Source organism: Pan troglodytes, chromosome 4 (assembly GCF_028858775.2).
Source record: "Pan troglodytes isolate AG18354 chromosome 4, NHGRI_mPanTro3-v2.0_pri, whole genome shotgun sequence".
In the NCBI taxonomy this organism is placed as follows: domain Eukaryota; kingdom Metazoa; phylum Chordata; class Mammalia; order Primates; family Hominidae; genus Pan; species Pan troglodytes.
Genome location: NC_072402.2, coordinates 17,890,041 through 17,910,451, shown reverse-complemented (window position 1 = coordinate 17,910,451; position 20,411 = coordinate 17,890,041). Strand labels below are relative to the sequence as shown.

Below are 20,411 nucleotides of genomic sequence, written 5' to 3'. Positions count from 1 at the left end.
ACCCCATGGGAGGTGATTAAATTATGGGGGCAGGTCTTTCCTGCACTGTTTTTGTGACGGTGAATGAGTCTCACGAGAGTTGATGGTTTTAAAAACAGGAGTTTCCCTGCACAAGTTCTCTTTTTGCCTGCCACCATCCATGTGAGACATGACTTGCTCATCCTTGCCTTTCACCTTCCCCCATGATTGTGAGGCCTCCCTAGCCATGTGGAACTATAAGTCCAATAAACCTCTTTCTTTTGTAAATTGCCCAGTCTCGGGTTTATCTTTATCAGCAGCATGAAAATGGACTAATACATATGCACTGTGCCATTTCCAGATTCTACTGCCATGTTGAGTTCAAACAGCATAGTGTGACTTTCAATGACATTTGTCATCTGGTCCCTCCTTATAAATTCAAATGTACCTCCCCAGATTTCTCAAGCAAATGCTTCACCCCAAATTGTCCATGCTCACTTTCTGCTCCACACTTTTGCCTTCTTCAAATTTGAGCCCTTTAGCTACCTAAAAAAACAGGCACTGAGCCACAAGGCAACACCCAAGGTGTGAATCCCAGAGGGCTGTGACATTTAAAAACATAACAGAGGGTATTTGTCCCCACCCATGGAATTCCAGAGACGATGCATTTCATCCCCAGACTTGGGGATGAAACACAAACTAGAATTCAATACCAACTGCCCCTTACTCATGATGTGACTCAGAACAAAGTCACTTCAACCTCTTATTTGCCAATGTTTCTGTATAACGTGTCTAATATTGGCAGTGAAATTTATGTAAACAGGAATCATCTGAGAAGCTTGTTAAAAATATCGGTGGGGGGAGTATTATCTCTTTCCCAAGATAATTAATTAGTGGGCTCAGCATGAGTCCCAAGAACCTATTTTCTACCAAGTTGACCAGGTAACACCAAAACAAGTAGTGCAGGGGCCGCATCTTGAGAAATACATATACATAGCATTTGCAGTGACTTTGAAAACTAATGCTTTTGCATCATCTGTAAAACCTGAAACATGAAAATCCCAAAGACCAATGTGATTACTGCTGGTTACAAAGCTAAAAACAAGCACAGCAGAAAACCTAGCCAGGTCTAACAGAGAAGTGAGTGTGCACAGAACAGGTGGTGTCGGCCCCAGTGAAATCTCATCAGCGATAGAGATATACTGCCTTTGAGTTCTCTTTGCTACCAGAGCCACAAATAAATTAGAATGACCCAGACTTACTCTCCCTATCAGAATTTCCCCAGCAGCCAACTGCCGTCTTGTTAGTACCACAGTTTAGCCAGAGGAGGCAAGATATAAGCAGCCTGTATGGAAAAGCAAGAGCAGTGTGAGCAATTTTGAGAACCCCTGATGCCAACACCAGGCCCTGGGCAGTCCCCTTGCTACCCCAGATGCTCCTGTCACTGGCAGGGGAAACACAGGAACGGTGCTGTTTGGCTCTGTAAGCTCCTTTCTTACACAACATGAAGCTTCCATTGTTCAAGGTTTATAGCCTGCCCTGTGAGACAATACTGTTTTCAGAAGCCTCCATTTTATGTAATTAAAGTTCACATTTCAGAAAACAGGTTTTCCTCTTTTAGTTCAAGCGGAACTTTGATGGCTTGCCAATAAGTTTTGGATCTCAATCCAATATACTCTGTGAAAAAAAGCACATAGGCAAGGGGATGAGAGACCACGTTCAGCTATGTGACCTGGGGCAGGGAGTCGGCCTCAGTGAACTCAACCTTGCCTACAGAAGAAAATAGAAGGGGAGGTGGTTGTTAGCATTAAATGGAATATTTGCAGTAAAGGATATAGTTCAGCTCACTACACACAGTAGGTATTCAGTACATTTTACCTTCATTTACCTAAAACCATTTCCCAGCTCCATTCATGTAGAATAGAGAGTAACTCTGAATTTCAAGATTAAGTAAAAGATCGATGGGACCAATTACTGTATTCAACACAGGTAAACAATAGGAATTGATTCAATTATAACAAAAAGAATCACTCTTCTTTTTTTGTTTTGTTTTTTAATCGCTCTTTTTAATATTTAAATTCTAGGTTATAGCCTGCAATATCTGTTATATAATCTGTAGATTCTAAGAGCAAGTAAATGTTAATAAATCTCACAATGATAAAAACAGCCTCCTCACACTGGTAAAAGATGAATGCCATCCAGGAATACAAATGCCTGCATCCAGTATATACAGAAAAATGTCTCCAAGAAACCATCAAAAGGGAGAATGAGCCTCAAAATGTGTTCTAAGTCCCAGGAGAGACTCTATTTAAAGCAACCTCAGCAGATAGTGTCTTTTCCAAACTATTTCCATCTTACTGGCTTTAGGTTAGGTAGAAAGGTTGTGATAAAGGACCATGTGCCATATTCTGTTTCACCCAGTTCACTTGTTTGGGGTTCAGTTAAATTATCAGTAAACCTTTTCCCTAGAAATATTTTTTTTTCCACCCACAGCTATAAAATCCTATATTCAAACACAAAGTAAAGCGAAGAATTACTGGAGATCCTTCCTCAACCTTAGCATGCAATTAAGGCCACAAGTCAGCCACCAGTATTTTTTTCCTATAGGCTTAGAGAATCACTCTCCTTAGAAAAGCAGCCAATATCATTCATTGTACATGATTTTTAAAACTTGAATTTTTAAACGATTTCTGTTCAACTTGGGATTCAGTCTCGTTACAGCCACTAAACTAGCTGCTGACATTAAACAAGCCACTGTTAACCTCCCAGGGTTGGTTATTTCATTTGTAATATAAATGACTAGAATTGTATCCTTTATGTCTATAATTTTTAGTTTTTGCACAAACGTGCAGTAATAATGCATACACACAACTAGATTCTATTGAGCACTCAAATTCACTTATTTATTTGAGAAATGACACAAACATCCAGGCACTGCACTAGAAGCAGGGCACCCAAAGGTCGACCCTGACTGCCCATAGATCTTTCCATTCTACATCATAGGAAAACTATGACTCTTAAAAGGGTCAAAGGTAGCAGAGCCAATGCTAGCCTGTGGGCTAAATTCTGACAGTGTGGCCTTAAACAATTTTAACAAATAAACTACAACAGAAAAATCCATCTATTCCGCAAGAGTTCGAGTAGAAAAGAACTAGGCAGGCTCCTAAATCTTTCCTAATGTAGTTTTCTGGACTCACCTTGGAATGTTCTTCAAATTGTTTGTGCTCTGAGATATGGGCCAAGGTGGAAGCTGCAAAAAAGTGGGGTGCAGGCAAGTCATGCAGATACCAGACAAATGAAGAGCATGTGAAACCTCAGATGTCAACAAGAGGACACCTCAAGATTCCCTCAGCTGGGTGCAAATTCCTTCTGATTCAAAGACCAAGTTTCTACCCTACACACTCAGCCCATGCCTCCTTCATGTGAGTGTCTTGAGTTCCCTGTCTAGAAACCTACTCTGGTGTGTAGGACATTGCTAAATGAAATATACTGGTGACAGCATTAGTCTTAAGAAATCATGAAATTGCAACAGATATGTTTGAGGAAAGGCATAGTGTCTTAATAGGAGTCAAATGCAAACATTGTCAACTTGAAACAGAAGGTGGAAGTGAAAGAGATGCATTTAATATGAGCAAATTTACCTGATTTATACAAGCTGGCAAAACTCTGCCTCAGTGATGATTCTGAATGTTCTATTATTTACGTCCACAGCCAGCCTTGCACCCCCACAACTTCCTACCCTGTAACACTGTCAAGAGTGGTGAGTGATGTGTTACACGTTGCAACACTTCCTGATCGACACCAGGCATCCAACGTGGGGCAAGAGGTTTCAAAATACATAGTGGCTTCAGATTAGCACAGGTACCACAGATTCCACATGATTCTCAGATGTTAAGGAAAATACAGAATAAAAGCTTGGAAAGTAATAGTAAACTATGACTCATGAGTCTGCTTTAATGGGGAAAAAAAACCTAGTGAACTTATTATAGTTTTAAGTGGGTAGATTACTATGTCATTAATGTGAAATGGGAGGACCTAAAATAGATTAAAAATTGAACCAAAGGGAAGGAGGATTTTTGTTAGAACAGCATGTCCTAGCTCTTGTGAACCTACACCTGTCCCTCACATCTCTAAGATTTCTTCTAGAAAATAAATGGATTGAGTCACTTCATCTCTAAAATTCCAGGTATCTCAAACACTAATACAATAAATACTAACATAGAAAGATTTGCAGGTCCAAATCTTTTACATGTTTGGAACAATGGGTCCAAATAAATAAATAAATAAAATGTTGCCAGTTAGAATAAATGATCATGTAACATGAAGAGGGGAAAATATCAAAGCTACACCTTCGTCAGTTAGAAGAAAGCAGAGGGTGAATTGAAATTATCTACGACCACCTGCAAAGAGGGAACATTTACCAAGATACCCGTCAGTCTCAGAAAATTCTTACTTCCTTTGGTGTCAACTGAAATGGTCTGTCCAATGTGGGATCTCTTGCAATAAGGATATCCAACATAGATGGTGCTTTAAGATTTATTCTCTCTGGTTTTATATTGGGCCTCTTTGCCTCTTTTTTCTTATTCAAACGTAAAATGTCTTCGGATCAGTCCTAAGCATGGTACATACTAAATTTCAGTATTCTAGATGACAGGATTCATACTTTGTAATGATTCAAAGGTGGGATCTGCAAATCTTCTCCAATTAAAATCTGATAAATAAATGTGATTATTCCAAAATTGTATTGAGCACCATGATACACTGCAGATCCGTTGCAAACTGAATGCTTTTATCAACTTACCTCCCTTTACTTATTCACACAGACTTATTTTATTGGTAACATAGCTGTGAAAGTGACAGAACTGCATTTCCAAAAAAACTACGCTAGAATCCGAGCCATCATTAAGTCAGGCAAAAGCGTCTTCCTTTACTTGGAATTATTGAATCTTGATTGTGATAGGTGATCCTAATGGATTCATAGCACTTCCCAAACTCAGTCTACAAGCCCACCCTTGTAACACTGCCATGCATGAGTGCAGGTTGTCTGGAAAAGAACAGGCACTTTAAAAATAAACACAAAAGATGAATTACAATTATGTTAGCAGATATTTGTTTTTTCAATTACAAATAAATGAGAACTAACTGCTAAAAAGAAGATAATCTGCTTATGACTATTTGCAAATTAATTATTCTCACTTGTCATAATCAACACTAATTTACCTTCAAGATGCTAAAGTTTTCCTGGTTTGTTCTCTGAGAAAAAATATATATATATTTTTTCCCTTAAAGATCTAGTCTAGTTCAAATTACCAAAAACTCTCAAGTATAGTACACATGGAGATTTGTAATCTGAACACATCCTAAAGCTATCAACATGCAAGTTCTACTTATAATGCTTTTCCAAAATAGCTACGTACATCTTTTGCATAACACACAAAAAAACACTAGATACAGTAATTAATGCTGAAGGATTTCTCTGTTCCATAAAGCCTCCTGAATGGGTCGGTGGTCTTCTCATCACTGGTGAGTAAAACACATGTAAATTTGTTAATAAAGCGAGTATCCACGCTCTCCCTTGATCACAGATTCCAGTCTGTAACCCCAGGTATTGGGATGCACACAGATGGTGGTCAAAGCAACATAAACTTCTCAATTTGGTAACTGAGGGTCTTCATGATTAAGACAATAGTTTTGAAAGATATGGGTCATTCTGAGAGATTGGGAAGGACCATGATTAATCAGAATTCCAGCAAGACTACACAGAAAGAAACAAAATAGAGAAGAAAGTGGGGAATCTAATGTCATACTGTGCATCTGTTCTCCTAAAACCATCATTACACTTGTAAAAGATCATTATAAGCCAGACATGGTAGCTCATGCCTGTAATCCCAGCACTTTGGGAGGCCAAGGTAGGAGGATCACTTCAGTCCAGGGGTTCCAGACCAGCCTGGGAAACATAGTGAGACCCCCATCTCTGCAAAAAATACAAAGAATTAGCTGGGCATGGTGGCGTACGCCTGTAGTCCCAGCTACTGGGAAGGCTAAGGTGGGAGAATTGCTTGAGCCCAGGAGGGTGAGGCTGTAGTGAGCCATTATCACGCCACTGCACTCCAGCCTGAGTGACAGAGTGAGACCCTGTCTTAAAAAAGTAAATACGAATAAACAAATAAATAATCATTACAGAGATAAGTCCTTTTTAAAGTAACTAAATATTTTGAACTTTGAAAATAATGGAAAAAAAAACCAATCGATTTTACGATTTTGTCAGATGATTTTACTTGCCAGATTATGAGCTAGAAATTCTAGAATTCGTCTTTTCTTCTAGAGGAGAGGTCAGTATCCTGGGCTACCTGAAGTTTTATTGGAACACAGCCATGGCCATTCATTGACCTATTATCAGCAAGTGCTTTCACACTGCAAGAGCAGAGTTGAGGAGCTGCAACAGAAACTGCATGGCTGGGAAAGTCTAAAGTATTTATTATTATCTGGCCCTTTAAGAAAAACTTGACTGACCCCTGCCCAGAGTCTCAGATGAAGGTACTTCACTAGTGACTCAGTTCCTATGATCAGATGAGAGTGTGATTCAGGTCTAAAGGATACTGCAAAGATTAATCAGGCACTTTTTGGTTTGCAACAATATTATCAGTGAAAAACAATGTCACATGGGAACTTTTTAAGATTGGGAAACAAGATAGTCTTTTTGTTTCTTAACTCTAATTCCTTCTTCTATGTATGCTGCCTGAGAGCAAAGAGACAGGTTGCTACACAGCACGTACCAGGTCAAAAACTCTGGACACTCAGGTTAAACTCCCCAGGAGGTGTGGTGCCAAGGCATAACATCCACAGAGAACATCTCCAAAAAACGTGCTTGGGTGTCAAGCAAGAGTTCCATCCCTTTCTGCTGCATGGCACACAGCAAGTCACCTAACCTCTGAGCCTGTTTTTACACAAGTACAAAATAGGGATAATAATATCTTTACATGAGAGGGGATTTATAAAAATTAAATAAGACAATAAAGACTTAAATGCTCCCTCTTGAGCAGATGACATGGTCTTGTGGCGCCCTTCTGATTATATCCTGCCTGCCCATCTCTAAAGTTAGAATGTTCATCTTTGCGATGTTTCCATAATACCAAAAAATAATAGCCGAATGGCAAAAATGAAGCTAAACACAGCTGTTTCTTATCATGAGCTTACTCCCCAGTCACAGCTTCCCTTTAATTCTCCCTAGACCTAGCTTTCTCATCTCCAAGTCCCAACCTAAGCTCCTCTCCTCTGCCCTCTGTCCATGACTTCCTCCAAAGCTTCAAGGGGCTGTCATCCTTGGCACTCATCAATTACGTCTTGGTGCACTTGCTGGGAGACCCATCCAGTTGACGGGTTTTGAAAGCCCTCTGGGATACTGAGGATTCTTTGTCTACACTCTAGAGCCCACTAGATTATTTCTGGAGCTTCAGACTCATGCACATAGTGGTCTACAACTGACCCAACAGGATGTCCTTCAAACTCAACATTTCCCCAAGTGAGCTCATCACTACCTTTCTCACCTACCTGAACCTTCTTTCTCCTCTGCTCCCTCCCAAGAGATTAGAACCACATCCACCCCATTGCCCGGCCAGAAATGTGGGAGTCTTTCTGGACCAACTTTCACCACCACCACCGCTACCCTCACATCCAATGCTTCCAATGCTTATGTTCCACTAAATATGTTCCACTAAAATAGTTCATAACTCCACTGCTAGGTGCTAGAAAACAAAATATGAGCTGAAATACTGTATGGCCTTCTGAGAAAGCTTTTGTTCTTCCCTACCTCCTCCTGCTGCTAGACAAAGACAGTTGGAGCTCCAGCTGCTGTTTGGACCCTTCCACAGAAACCAACACTGTGGAAGGAAGAGCTGAGAGATGAGTCTGAAATCTTTTTAACATATATTTAATGGTTTTGTATTGATGTAAAATCATTTTATATATTTTAGGGGTACATGTGATATGTTGATACTTGTATACAATGTGTAATAATAAAATCAGGGTATTTGGGATGTTTAATGGTTTTGTATTGATGTATAACCATTTTATGTATTTTGGGGGTACATGTGATATTTTGATACTTGTATACAATGTGTAATGATAAAATCGGGGTATTTGGGATATTTAATGGTTTTGTATTGACATACAATCACATTATATATTTTGGGGGTACATGTGATATTTTCATACTTGTATACAATGTGTAATGATAAAATCAGGGTATTTTGGATATCTGAAATCTGGGAACTTGATCACACCCCTCAACTACCAGATCAGCCCTAGAACCCATTTCTGGAATTTAACATATGAAGAGTTAACCTTTTCTCTCACGTAAGCCATTTTAGTTTGAGGTTTTCTGTTCTATGCAGCAAAATCTAAATCTAACAGCGTGTAGATTGCTCAAAACCACTCTTCAAACACCAAAAATTCAGGTTAAAATATTTCGGCCGGGCGCGGTGGCTCACGCCTGTAATCCCAGCACTTTGGGAGGCCGAGGCGGGCGGATCATGAGGTCAGTAGATCGAGACCATCCTGGCTAACGCAGTGAAACCCCATCTCTACTAAAAATACAACAAATTAGCCGGGCATGGTGGCGGGCACCTGTAGTCCCAGCTACTCGGGAGGCTGAGGCAGGAGAATGGCGTGAACCCGGGAGGTGGAGCTTACAGTGAGCCGAGATCGGGCCACTGCACTCCAGCCTGGGCGACAAAGCGAGACTCCGTCTCAAAAAACTAAAATAAAAATAAAAATAAAAATAAATTTCAATACATTTGATGATACAATATTCATGTGACCCCTTCCCCTATGATCATCTCTCAAACACTTTTCTCAATGACCAGTATTTGGAGTATAGAATCACTTAAAAATGCCAAGTCTGCTCATTGACTTCTCCACATAAATTATATATTGATGCTGTAAAAAATAAATAGTAACAAAAAATTAGACTGATTGTTAATAGTTACCATAAAGTTAATGCTGAAAATTTCAGAAAAGAATAGACAAGTTCATCAAAGAACACACTTTTTACGAAGTGCAAAGTTTTGTAAAGAACAAAGCGACCTTTTAAAGTCAAGTGGAATATGCCTCAAATTAAAATCAGGGCCGGGCGCGGTGGCTCACGCCTATCATCCCAGCACTTTGGGAGGCCAAGGCAGGTGGATCACTTGAGGTCAGGAGTTTGAGACCAGACTGGCCAACATGGTGAAATCTCATCTCTACTAAAAAAAAAATACAAAAATTAGCTGGGTGTGGTGGCACATGTCTGTAACCCCAGCTACTTAGAGGCTGAGGCACGAGAATTGCTTGAATCCAAGAGGCGGAGGTTACAGTGAGCTGAGATCACATCACTGCACTCCAGCCTAGAGGACAGACCAAGACTCCAGTCTTAAAAACAAGAAGAAAAAAAAATTAAAATCAATGGTGTACCTCAGTATAGGTGGACAAAACAGCACTAGCAAGAAGGGTGTCAGCAATAGGTAAAAATAAAAGGAAATCCTTAAAACACATTAGAATGAGAAGCCTTACAAATGGTCAAGAAAAAGACTTAGATCAAGCTGTGGGTTGAAGAAAAATTAATAAAGTCGGAAGATGCAAAGACAGATAAACGTTACTACAGACAAAAGAATCATTTATAGAAAAAAAATAGAGCCTAAATTGAAGTTTAAAAAAGGTAAAAAGGTTGTGATCACTTATTAAAATCTAGAGGTCTTCTTTTTTGTATTTTGGTGGCACTATTTTATTTTCTGAGATCTCAAACTCAAAGGGTTAAAACCCTTTGGTTTTGTGATTTTAGGAAGGGTTAAAAAAAGTGTATGCCAGGAAAATGCCTTAGCATTGACTCAATGTGACTGGAAAAGCCTCATGGTTGGAGCAGTAACTGCATCTGGCTTCTGAAATTCCTCACCAGTTAATCATACCCATCTAGACTTTTGCTGGCCCCAAAGCTCAGTAGGGATCTACCACGCAGAAGGCCCTGAATGTTGCAATCCAAGGAGATAAAAATCCTGACTTGCTGCTACAGGCATCCCCAAGAGAGGAGCAGATGGCTTCTTGTTTTGACCAAATTTGCTTCTGGATGGAAGCAAGAAGGCTGCAGGAAGACTCACATTTACTGCACCCCACACAGGACAGGCCCACCATCAATGCAAGGCCAACAACAGGGACGGTTCCTGTGTTGGGCTCTGCAGGCACAGAATAAGGGGGTCTGAGCTCACAAGGGCCATGAAAGTGTAAAAGTTGGAGATCTCAGAAAATAAAATAGTGCCACCAAAATACAAAAAAGAAGACCTCTAGATTTTAATAAGTGTTTGTCTACAGGAATACTTATGCCAATGAGCCTCTACAATGCAACACATATATAATTTTGCAAACTACAATTAATTAGGGATGGGAGTGTGTGTTGATGGTTACTATGACATGGAGCAGGGCCTCCATACTTAAAGGATGCTACAGCCCATGGAGTGGTGGTACAAAGGGAAGAAGGAAATCAAGGAGACCTAGAATAGGCGCACCACATGTAAACGTGCTTTTTAAATTATCAACAAGCACAATTGCAGTGTGGTACATATTTTTTAAGAGATTATGGTGTTGATTCATTCTGTGCCATCTTGTAGGCACCCATAAATATGTGTGTTTTAGGACATGGTGCTATAGTTTGGGCTGGAAATCATTCACATTCTACAGGGGACATCATTCAGAGTTTAAAAGAATACCAAAGTGCCTGAGCTTGTTTTTATTAACCCTCAAATGTATGCAATGAGAATGTCCAATCTTTGGATAAACATTGAACCGTCTAATGTAATGATTATTAAACAACAGCATACCCGAGAGTCATGTCCAATTGGGGCTGAAACAGATATTTTCTGATGGTTCTGCAGCAGTAGCCTCTCTAAAGTAACACAGCATAGTCCACTATAAAATGAATACCATATATGTATTGACATTCAGGGGAAATTTTTAATTACAAAAGTCTTATCCAGCACACAGCAACAGCACATGCTGAAAAACATTCTTTTATTTTCAACTATGGCATAATTGTTTTCACATCAAATGAAGGCATCCAGCTACCGACAGAGGCTACTCCAGATAACGGACATTAGGTATCAACTAGGTCCTTTAATTTCCACAGTTTACAAGCACTGGGTTAAATTTAAGTGTGAGCCAAGGGATTGTCACATGTATAGCTGAAGTGAGAATTCTGACAATGTGACTGACTACAGGTAACCATTGAAAAGATATTTACTAGAATATTGAATAGCATGAAACCATCTGCCCACTATCCCAGATCTGGAATATTCAAGTGTTTGAAAGGAAATGATGATAAGCAACTGAGAACAAGACAGAGAGGGGAGGGATGACCCTGGGCTATGGCCAGTCTACACATAAGACAACTCCATGGTGGCCTAGGATGCAAACAGAATCACAATTTCTCTGGTCACCAATGCCCTTTTCCAGGAAAGAGGGAGGCACTGCTGAAGAGAGACCACAAAAACGCTAAATATTTTCTCATCCTCTGCAGTACATTTATCCTCTGATACTCATAACATAAAGTCTACTGATAGAAGTTAAAGACGCAACAAAAATGTACATACGAAGCACCAGCACACGGATACAAACACACTTCATTCCTGCCGCTGCCTCACACTGAAAGAGATGCTATTTCTTAAATCCAGCTGAGAGGTTATGTCCTGAAAGGCAGGCCTAAGTGCTGGGCCAGGAACTTTATAGGCCACATCAAAGTTGACCCCCAGCCACTGGCACCTTTTGAAGAAGCAGCATTCGTGGTCAGAGGCACAACTTCAGATCGGTCTAAAAGCCTGAAAATATACAGAAACTACATTCATTGGGCAGTCTGGTACTCAACCGATTTCTTCCGTAATTGAATGAAGGCATAATAACACTGATGGGTTTCCCATCCTCTAAACCAGATAAAAACACAGTAACATAGTTGTTGACCTATATGAAATCAGGATCCATGTCCTTTATAGAACCTATGGGGCATTTTCTCAGCCTCTGGGCACCTGGATAAAAAGCTCTGAGATCCAGTGGCCTATACTTTACATGTTCAGAACTTTAAGAATCCAACATTCAGAAATCCAACTGATATTTAAAAGACAAACCTTGCTTTCAGAAATCCAAATGGCATTTATCTATCTACTTATTTATTTATTTATTTAGAGACAGGGTCTGGCTCTGTCGCCCAGGCTGGAGTGCAACAACGCAATCTCGGCTCACTGCAGCCTCTGCCTCCTTGACACAAGCAATCCTCCCACCTCAGCTTCCGGAGTAGCTGGGACTACAGGTGCACCACCATGCCCAGCTATTTTTTGTATTTTTTGTAGACACAGGGTTTCGCCATGTTACCCAGACTGGTCTTCAACTTCTGTACTCAGGCAATCCGCTGGCCTCAGCCTCACAAAGTGCTGGGATTACAGGTGTGAGCCACTGCAACGGCCAAATGACTTTTATAAGGTGATACAAGGTAACTGATGGAAGGCAGGGTGATTCTCAATGGTCACTGCCAAAGCGTTCAGAACCCCAGAGGCTAAGCGGGAGCAAAAATGCTATTTTCAAAAAGACTTTCCACAGAAGGATTTGTAAAGCAAATTGGGAAAATGGGCAATTAGAGAATGAGGTCCTTCCAGATTTCTTCAAGTTACAAATATCCTAAGAAGCCTGCATCTAGTCACAGAGATGTGAGTTGACATTATTCATTCCTCTAATCATGAGTTGTATTTTACAAAGTTAAAACACAGCACTATTCATTCCTCTAATCATGAGTTGTATTTAACAAAGTTCAGCCAGTTTTCGGGGCGGCCACATCTCCTGCAGTCTAGAGCCTCCACCTTTCCAAAGGTCTTTTATTTATTTATTGAGACGCAGTCTCACCCTGTCACCCAGGATGGAGTGCAATGGTGCCATCTCGGCTCACCGCAACCTCCGCCTCCCAGGTTCAAGCGATTCTCCTGCCTCAGCATCCCAAGTAGCTGGGATGACAGGTGCGCACCACCACTCCCAGCTAATTTTTTTTTTTTTTTTAATCTTTAGTAGAGACAGGGTTTCACCATGTTGGCCAGGCAGGCCTCGAACTCCTGACCTTATGATCCACCCGCCTTGGCCTCTCAAAGTGCTGGGATTACAGGCGTGAGCCTCCACGCCCGGCCAGGTCTTTTATTTTACAGTGTTGGGTTCTTGTCAAGAGAGTCTCAACTGTCCTTTAAAGAGGCCAAGCCCATCCCACAGCTGGGACAAGTTGTGGCTATTGTTTCTGGCTGAAAGAACTCCTCCAAATACCCCAGAGAAGCCTTCTCCAATAATTATAGAAAATTCTAGAAAACATCTAACCGTGGTGTTTTTTTCTTTTTCCTGGAATTCTCTTGATTTTTTTTTCTCTATCCACGCATTGGTATTATTCGACTTATTAGTAGTAATGCCCTACTGTCCCCTAGTTTTACATTTTGACTCCATGAAAGCCAGCACACAAGCTCAGGCATTATACAGACTTGGTTCTGAATCCTAGGGCTTCTGCTAACCCCTGAGTTATCCTGAGCAATGTATTTATTCACTGTGATCTCAATTTCTTCTTCCATCTTTCTTTTATCCCTTTCTCCATTTTTCCTTCAGCCACTCCAGCAATTTTTCTCTGTAAGTTTTTGTTTTTTAAAAAAGTGAGCCAAACAGTAAAAGCTGAGATTTTCTGCCTAGAGAAAAAAAAAAGTAACTTTCTATACAGAGCCTACTAATTTTTAAAGGCCTATAAAATTTATTATCATTAATCTCATATTAAATTGCTGAGGTAAGAGTGTTTATTTTTAAAAATAAATTAACCACAAAGTGGTATTGATAGATTTGGTCTCCTGAATACAATAATATCATATATTTGGCATTTAGATTTAGCATTTGTAAGATGTCTGTTGTAATATCAACAATTATAACATAAAACTCCATCTTCAAAATGGGAGAAAGCAAAAATAATTTTAAATATGAATTATTTGACAGCCACTACAGGGAAAAAAATATCCCATTTCAACACTGATTTTTTTTTTTTTTTGAGACGGAGTCTCACTTTCACTCTGTTGCCCAGGCTAGAGTGTAATGGTGTGAGCTCAGCTCACTGCAACCTCCATCTCCCAGCTGCAAGCAATTCTCCTGCCTCAGCCTCCTGAGTAGCTGGGATTACAGATGCACACCACCACACCCAGCTAATTTTTGTATTTTTAGTAGAGACGGGGTTTCATCATATTGGTCAGGCTGGTCTTGAACTCCTGACCTCAAGATCTACCCACCTCGGCCTCCCAAAGTGCTGGGATTACAGGCGTGAGCCACTGCACCCGGCTCAACACTGATGTTTAAGTACATTTTTTAAAACTATAATTATAGTATCGGCTGGGCATGGTGGCTCACGCCTGTAATCCCAGCACTTTGGGAGGCCGAGGCGGGTGGATCATGAGACCAGCCTGGCCAACATGGTGAAACCCCATCTCTACTAAAAATACAAAATTAGCTGGGCATGGTGGCGCACATCTGTAGTCCCAGCTACTCAGGAGGCTGAGGCAGGAGAACCGCTTGAACCCAGGAGGCGGAGGTTGCAGTTAGCCAAGATCGCACCACCGCACTACAGCCTGGCAACAGAGCGAGACTCCATCTCAAAAAAAAATATATATATACACTACAATTATAGTATCTTTGATATACATAAACACAAATATATATTCAATGCCTTCCCCCCTATCAAGTCCCACGAAGGCCAAAACAGAACTCTTAAGTCTGACGATGTAAACAATGGCAGTGTGCTTGTGGGTCACACCCAGACCCTCTGTCACGAGCTCCCTCACCCCTAAAGTGCAGAGTTGTAAACGATGACTCCCAGGATTCCTCTGGCCGTGCCCAGTCTCAGATCCTCAGCTTAGTGGAGTTTACTAACTAGAACCTAGGCCCCTAGACACTCATGCATTAGGGATCCTTAAGGAATCTGTTTTCCTGATACTGGAAAACACTATTATGTTTTATGTTTGAGGTTTGATATCATTGTTACCTAAATACACAAAACAAATCAAACAAAAAGTGACACCATAGAGAATCAAGTCTGATGTTAAAGTAGATCAGTTATAAGCAGATCCCATTACACTGGCATGGACTAATTTACTTGTCTGAAAAAGCACACATGGTGTTAAAGCCACCTTTCACTTAATTATTGTGTCCTCCAGATTCCGAGAATGTACAATGCGTATAATCTTATCAAGAAGGTATACATTGGAAATATGTTCATGTATAGAATCTCATCAAATTAAAAGTTATCTTCCAATATTTAAGAACCTAAAATATCAATTAGAAAACTTCAACCCTAGCTGATAGTTTACAATGTAAGGATATATTTGCAAAAAAATTATCTTTATCCAATTTCACATAGTACCCGGGACTTATTGCACTTGAAAAGTCACACACGATGAACATTCTGGCAAGAGCTGCAGTGCTTTGCAGGGACACAGCAGTGTTTTGTTTTCTGCTGGCAGTGGACAAGCATTTGGTGAGAACCAAGGTGCAGGGTGTTAGGGAGACAGACCCAGGGTCTGGAGGCATAGAGCTTCCATGACAGACTAGGAAGGGAAATGGTGAGAGTCACACATAAATAAGACAAGTTCGCCAACAACAAGATCATATGGTAAGACACAATCCAAAAACAAGTAAGACAAATTCACAAATAAAATAATGACCATGTGTTGTGAATGCTATAAAGGAAACAGAGATCTAGATTAGAACAGGCAGGAGAATGGCAGGAACGGCCAACCCTTATGGAGGCATTACTCTGTGCCTGGCCAATCCTCACCTTCTGCTAATTCATAGCAAGAGGCAGACATCAATAGTGTCAAGTTAGACACCGGAAACTGAAGTTAAGAAGGTTGGAGGGAGCCGGGCGTGGGGGCTCATGCCTGTAACCCCAGCACTTTGGGAGGCCAAGGCAGGCAAATCACCTGAGGTCAAGACTTCGAGACTAGCCTGGCCAACGTGGCGAAACCCTGTCTCTACTAAAAATACAAAAATCAGCTGGACGTGGTGGTACGCACCACGCCTATAGTCCCAGCTACTCAGGAGGCTGAGGCACGAGAATTGCTTGAACCCAGGAAGTGGAGGTTGCAGTGAGTCAAGATCGCGGCCCTGCACTCCAGCCTGGGCGACAGAATGAGACTCCCTCTTAAAAAAAAAAAAAAAAAGCAAGAATTTAAGTCTCAGTGGCTTTATCATGATGCCCTTTTGTCACCTAGCATGTTAGCATGTCAACCTGCTGGGGGCAACAGACTACAGGTGTTCCAGAATGTTCCCTTTCCCTTTACACACATGATCTGGTTTCATACCCAGATTTTCAGAAAGGCACAGACTTACAGGGACGAGAGCACTTAAAAAACATTTTACAAGCACATGTTCACTTATTTCAAGACATGTCCTCCCTGCCCGCAAACACAAAGAAATCCTTTTAGAAGGAAAAAAACAATGCTTACGATTACCTTTTTTTTTTAAACTGAGTTGACTTTTTTTTTCCTAGACTTACTTCGACTCCTCAAGGACATTAGCACGCAGAGCAAGGATGTACCGTTACAAATAACATCATTTTCTGTTGTTTAAAGTTATAACACAAAGCATTACAGATACTTTAAACAGATTATTAATAAGCACAATGATGTAACAAATGCACTTACGATCATTTAATCCCCCTTTAATTAAAATAAGAAGCCCTGACTTGAGCATTTATAAAGAGATAAAATTATGCTACTCTAATTGGAGATACGTGTCATTATAAATTTGTCCAAACTCACAGAAGGTACAACACCAAGAGGGAACCCTAATGTAAACAAAGGACTTTGGGTGACAATGATGTGTCAATGCAAGTTTATCAATTGTGACAGACGTATTCTGCTGGGGTAATGAGGGAAACTATGCATGGGTGGGGGAGCGGCGCAAGACTTATATGGGAAACCTCCGTACCTTCCACTCAATTTCGTGTGAACATGAAACTGATCTAAAAAATAAAGTCGAACAAAAAAGAGAAATAAAACCACAGGACCATTCTCACCCGCACTCATCACAGGTATATATATACAAAAACTTCTACTATTTCTTGCATTTTAATAACAACTGAGTCGTTGATCAAATTTAAATGAAAACAGGAGTTACACATTCACCATGGTTGAGAGTAATTGCTAAAACTATTAATGGTGCATCAAAGAACGCCTTCCTAGTCGAAGGAGGGGAATGAAAGGAGAGCATGATTTCACCCCTTTCTCAGCCAATCAAGAAAGCATACAGAATAGACGTGAATGAGAGAGGTGTTTTCTTTTAGAGATATCCATTCACCCTTAAAATGTGGGACACTCGCATTTTGTAGAGACACAGTGCAGTTCAGTATCTCGGTTGAGAGTTCCTTCCTTCCCCCGTTTAATTAAATGCTGAAGTTTGTGTTTCAGAAAGCCCTGAGTTTGCGTGCCAGCTCCACGTACTTGTTTTGCAGCCTTGTCCTTAAATCCTGCAGCTCTTGGTTGGAGCTTCTGTTTTGTTCCTGTGAACTGTCCCCACAGGTCTGACTCCTTCCTGCAGAGCACAGTTGAAGGGACAGGAGAGAACATCGAGGGACACCCATGGTGGCACACACTGGCTCACTCCAGTTCCTGCACAGATCTATGAAAGCTTCAGGGCCTCGTTCACTCCCAGCAAATGCAGCAAATATACAGCACTTAAAGAAGTCACAGGAACATTACTCAAACTGGAAGCAAAACAATAATTTTCTTGTTGACTGATATGCTTCCAGCAAATGAGAGACATGCAACATGAACTAAGATGTTCTGGGTCACACTGGCTACGTAACCTATTATTTATTTCTCTGTGCCACAGTTTCTTCATTTGTACAGTGGGATAATAATAGAATCCACCCCATCTAGCTGCTGTATTTTAAAATGTCAATCTTTGGGCCAGGCGCAGTGGTTCACTCCTGTAATCGCAACACTTTGGGAGGCTGAGGCAGGCAGATCACTTGAGGCCTGGAGTTCAAGACCATCCTGGCCAACATGGCGAAACCCCATCTCTACTAAAAACACAAAAATTAGCCGGGACTGGTGGTACATGTCTATAATCCCAGCTACTCAGGAGGCTGAGGCACAAGAATCGCTTGAATCTGAGAGGCGGGAGTTGCAGTGAGGCGAGATCACATCACTGCACTCCAGCCTGGGCAACAGAGCAAAACTCGGCCTCAAGAGAAAAAAAAAAAAGTAAAATGTCAATCTGTGTAAAGCTTAGAATGTGGCCTGCCTGGCACATGCTAAGCACTAGGCAAGCCTGTGCTCACCAGACTACAAGGTGTTATTTTGTAATGTTATAATTAAAAGAAATTATTAAATATTTTTAAATGCCATTGCAAAAATAAATCTTTGCCTAGTTTTCCCTTCTCTGTAACGATGGTTTTATGTTTCCAACTTAAGATCAAAATCACAACAGTTTTGTCTTTTTGTTTAGTAGGTGCCCTAACAAAATACCTTAGATTGGGTAATTTATAAAGAATCAATACTTACTTCTCACAGTTCTGTAGGTTGGGAAGTCCAAGATCAAAGACAAAAGGGGACTGGGGCACTCCCTTCAACCTTTTTTATTTTTTATTTTCCAAAATATACGGAATGCTTCACAAATTTGCACTGTCATTCTTGCATTGCAGCCATGTTCATCTCTATATGGTTCCAATTTTAGTATATGTGCTGATGAAGTAGGCACATTATTTCTCTTTTTTTAAAGAGTCAGAACCTCATTCTGTTTTTTATTTTATTATTTTACTTTATTTTATTGAGAGGAGTCTCACTCTGTCACCCAGGCTGAAGTGCAATGGCGCAATCTCAGCTCACTTCAACCTCTGCCTCCCAGATTCAAGTGATTCTCCTGCCTCAGCCTCCTGAGGAGCTGCAATCACAGGTGCCCGCCACCACGCCCAGCTAATTTTTGTATTTTTCAATAGAGACAGGATTTCACCATGTTGGCCAGGCTGGTTTCAAACTTCTGACCTCAGGTGATCTGCCTACATCGGCCTCCCAAAGTGCTGGGATTACAGGCGTGAGCCACCACGCCTGGCCAGAGCCTCACTCTGTTGCCCAGGATGGAGTGCAGTGGCATGATCACGGCTCACCCCAGCTTCAAACTCCTGGGCTCCCAACCTGTTATTTATTTATTTATTTATCTTTATTTTTATTTTTTCCCAACATGTTTTATAAGAGCACTAATCCCATTAGTGAAGGTGGAATAATCATGACCTCGACATTTCCCAAAAGGCCCCAGCTCTTACTTAATACCACCACACTGGGCATTAGGTTCCAACGTAGGAATTTTGGTGGAACACATATATTCAAACCATAGCATAGGGTCACTTTAAAATTACATCTTTATAAACAGTTCTGACTACAAAACTAGACAAATGAAAAGAAGCAACACCTCCATGCTACCAGGATAAAATTTCCAAAGACCTCATTACAACGGTTACCAGCAAAGAGGATTTTGAATTAGTACAAATTCACAGATTTTGGGGGTAATCTGGACTAAAAGAGTTCTACTTCACTAATTTAAGCCTGTGTTTTCAAATGAAGGGCAGTATCACATTGCAAATACAACACATATATCCAAATTCCTAACTGGGTCCTAACTAGGATCAGCTTTACTTTGCAAGGCTCTAGAACAAAGATAACCAAAGTTGTATTACAAGATTGACAGCCTAGGGTATTTAAACACATTCTGACATTGACACCAAGACCCCAGGGTGAGTGTGGGGTCAACGGTTATCACCAAAAATATGGCCTTCTGTTCCATGTACTAACACATTGATCTGTTTTATTTAGATACTGAGTTTAGTGACCTCAAGAATTATTTACCGTAGTGAATAGGCAGAATTTCCACATTTGCCAAGGCTTTCTTTACGAAAGAGCTGGGCCGGGTGCAGTGGCCCACACCTGTAATCCCCGCACTTTGGGAGGCTGAGGCGGGCGGATCACGAGGTCAGGAGATCGAGACCATCCTGGCTAACACAGTGAAACCCCGTCTCTACTGAAAATACAAAAAATTAGCCGGATATGGTGGCGGGCACCTGTAGTCCCAGCTACTCAGGAGGCTGAGGCAGGAGAATCACTTGAACCCGGGAGGCAGAGGTTGCAGTGAGCTGAGATCGTGCCACTGCACTCCAGCCTGGGTGACAGAGCGAGACTCCGTCTCAAAAAAGAAAAAAAAACAGCTGAAGACAGAATGTAAGATTTAGTCAAGTGTTGATTGATATCAAGTAAGGAAGGGAATTGTGTGGTTTTATTCCCCAACTATTGGATGAACTAAACTGAGCTGACTTCTTACAGGGCTAACATGAGCAAGCACTGAACCAACTGTCCTTTCCTACCCGTTGATCAGACAGCTGGGAA

General features: G+C 40.9%; 1 protein-coding gene and 1 non-coding gene across 2 annotated transcripts in view; both read right to left on the bottom strand.

Annotated features, from left to right (window-relative positions):
- The window catches only part of BASP1 (brain abundant membrane attached signal protein 1), a 60,191-nt gene that overhangs the window by 17,492 nt on the left and 22,288 nt on the right, over positions 1-20,411 (bottom strand). The window lies entirely within an intron of this gene.
- LOC112209315 (U6 spliceosomal RNA) lies at positions 18,631-18,735 on the bottom strand. The gene has a single exon (XR_002944058.1). It is a non-coding gene; the product is annotated as a U6 spliceosomal RNA (small nuclear RNA).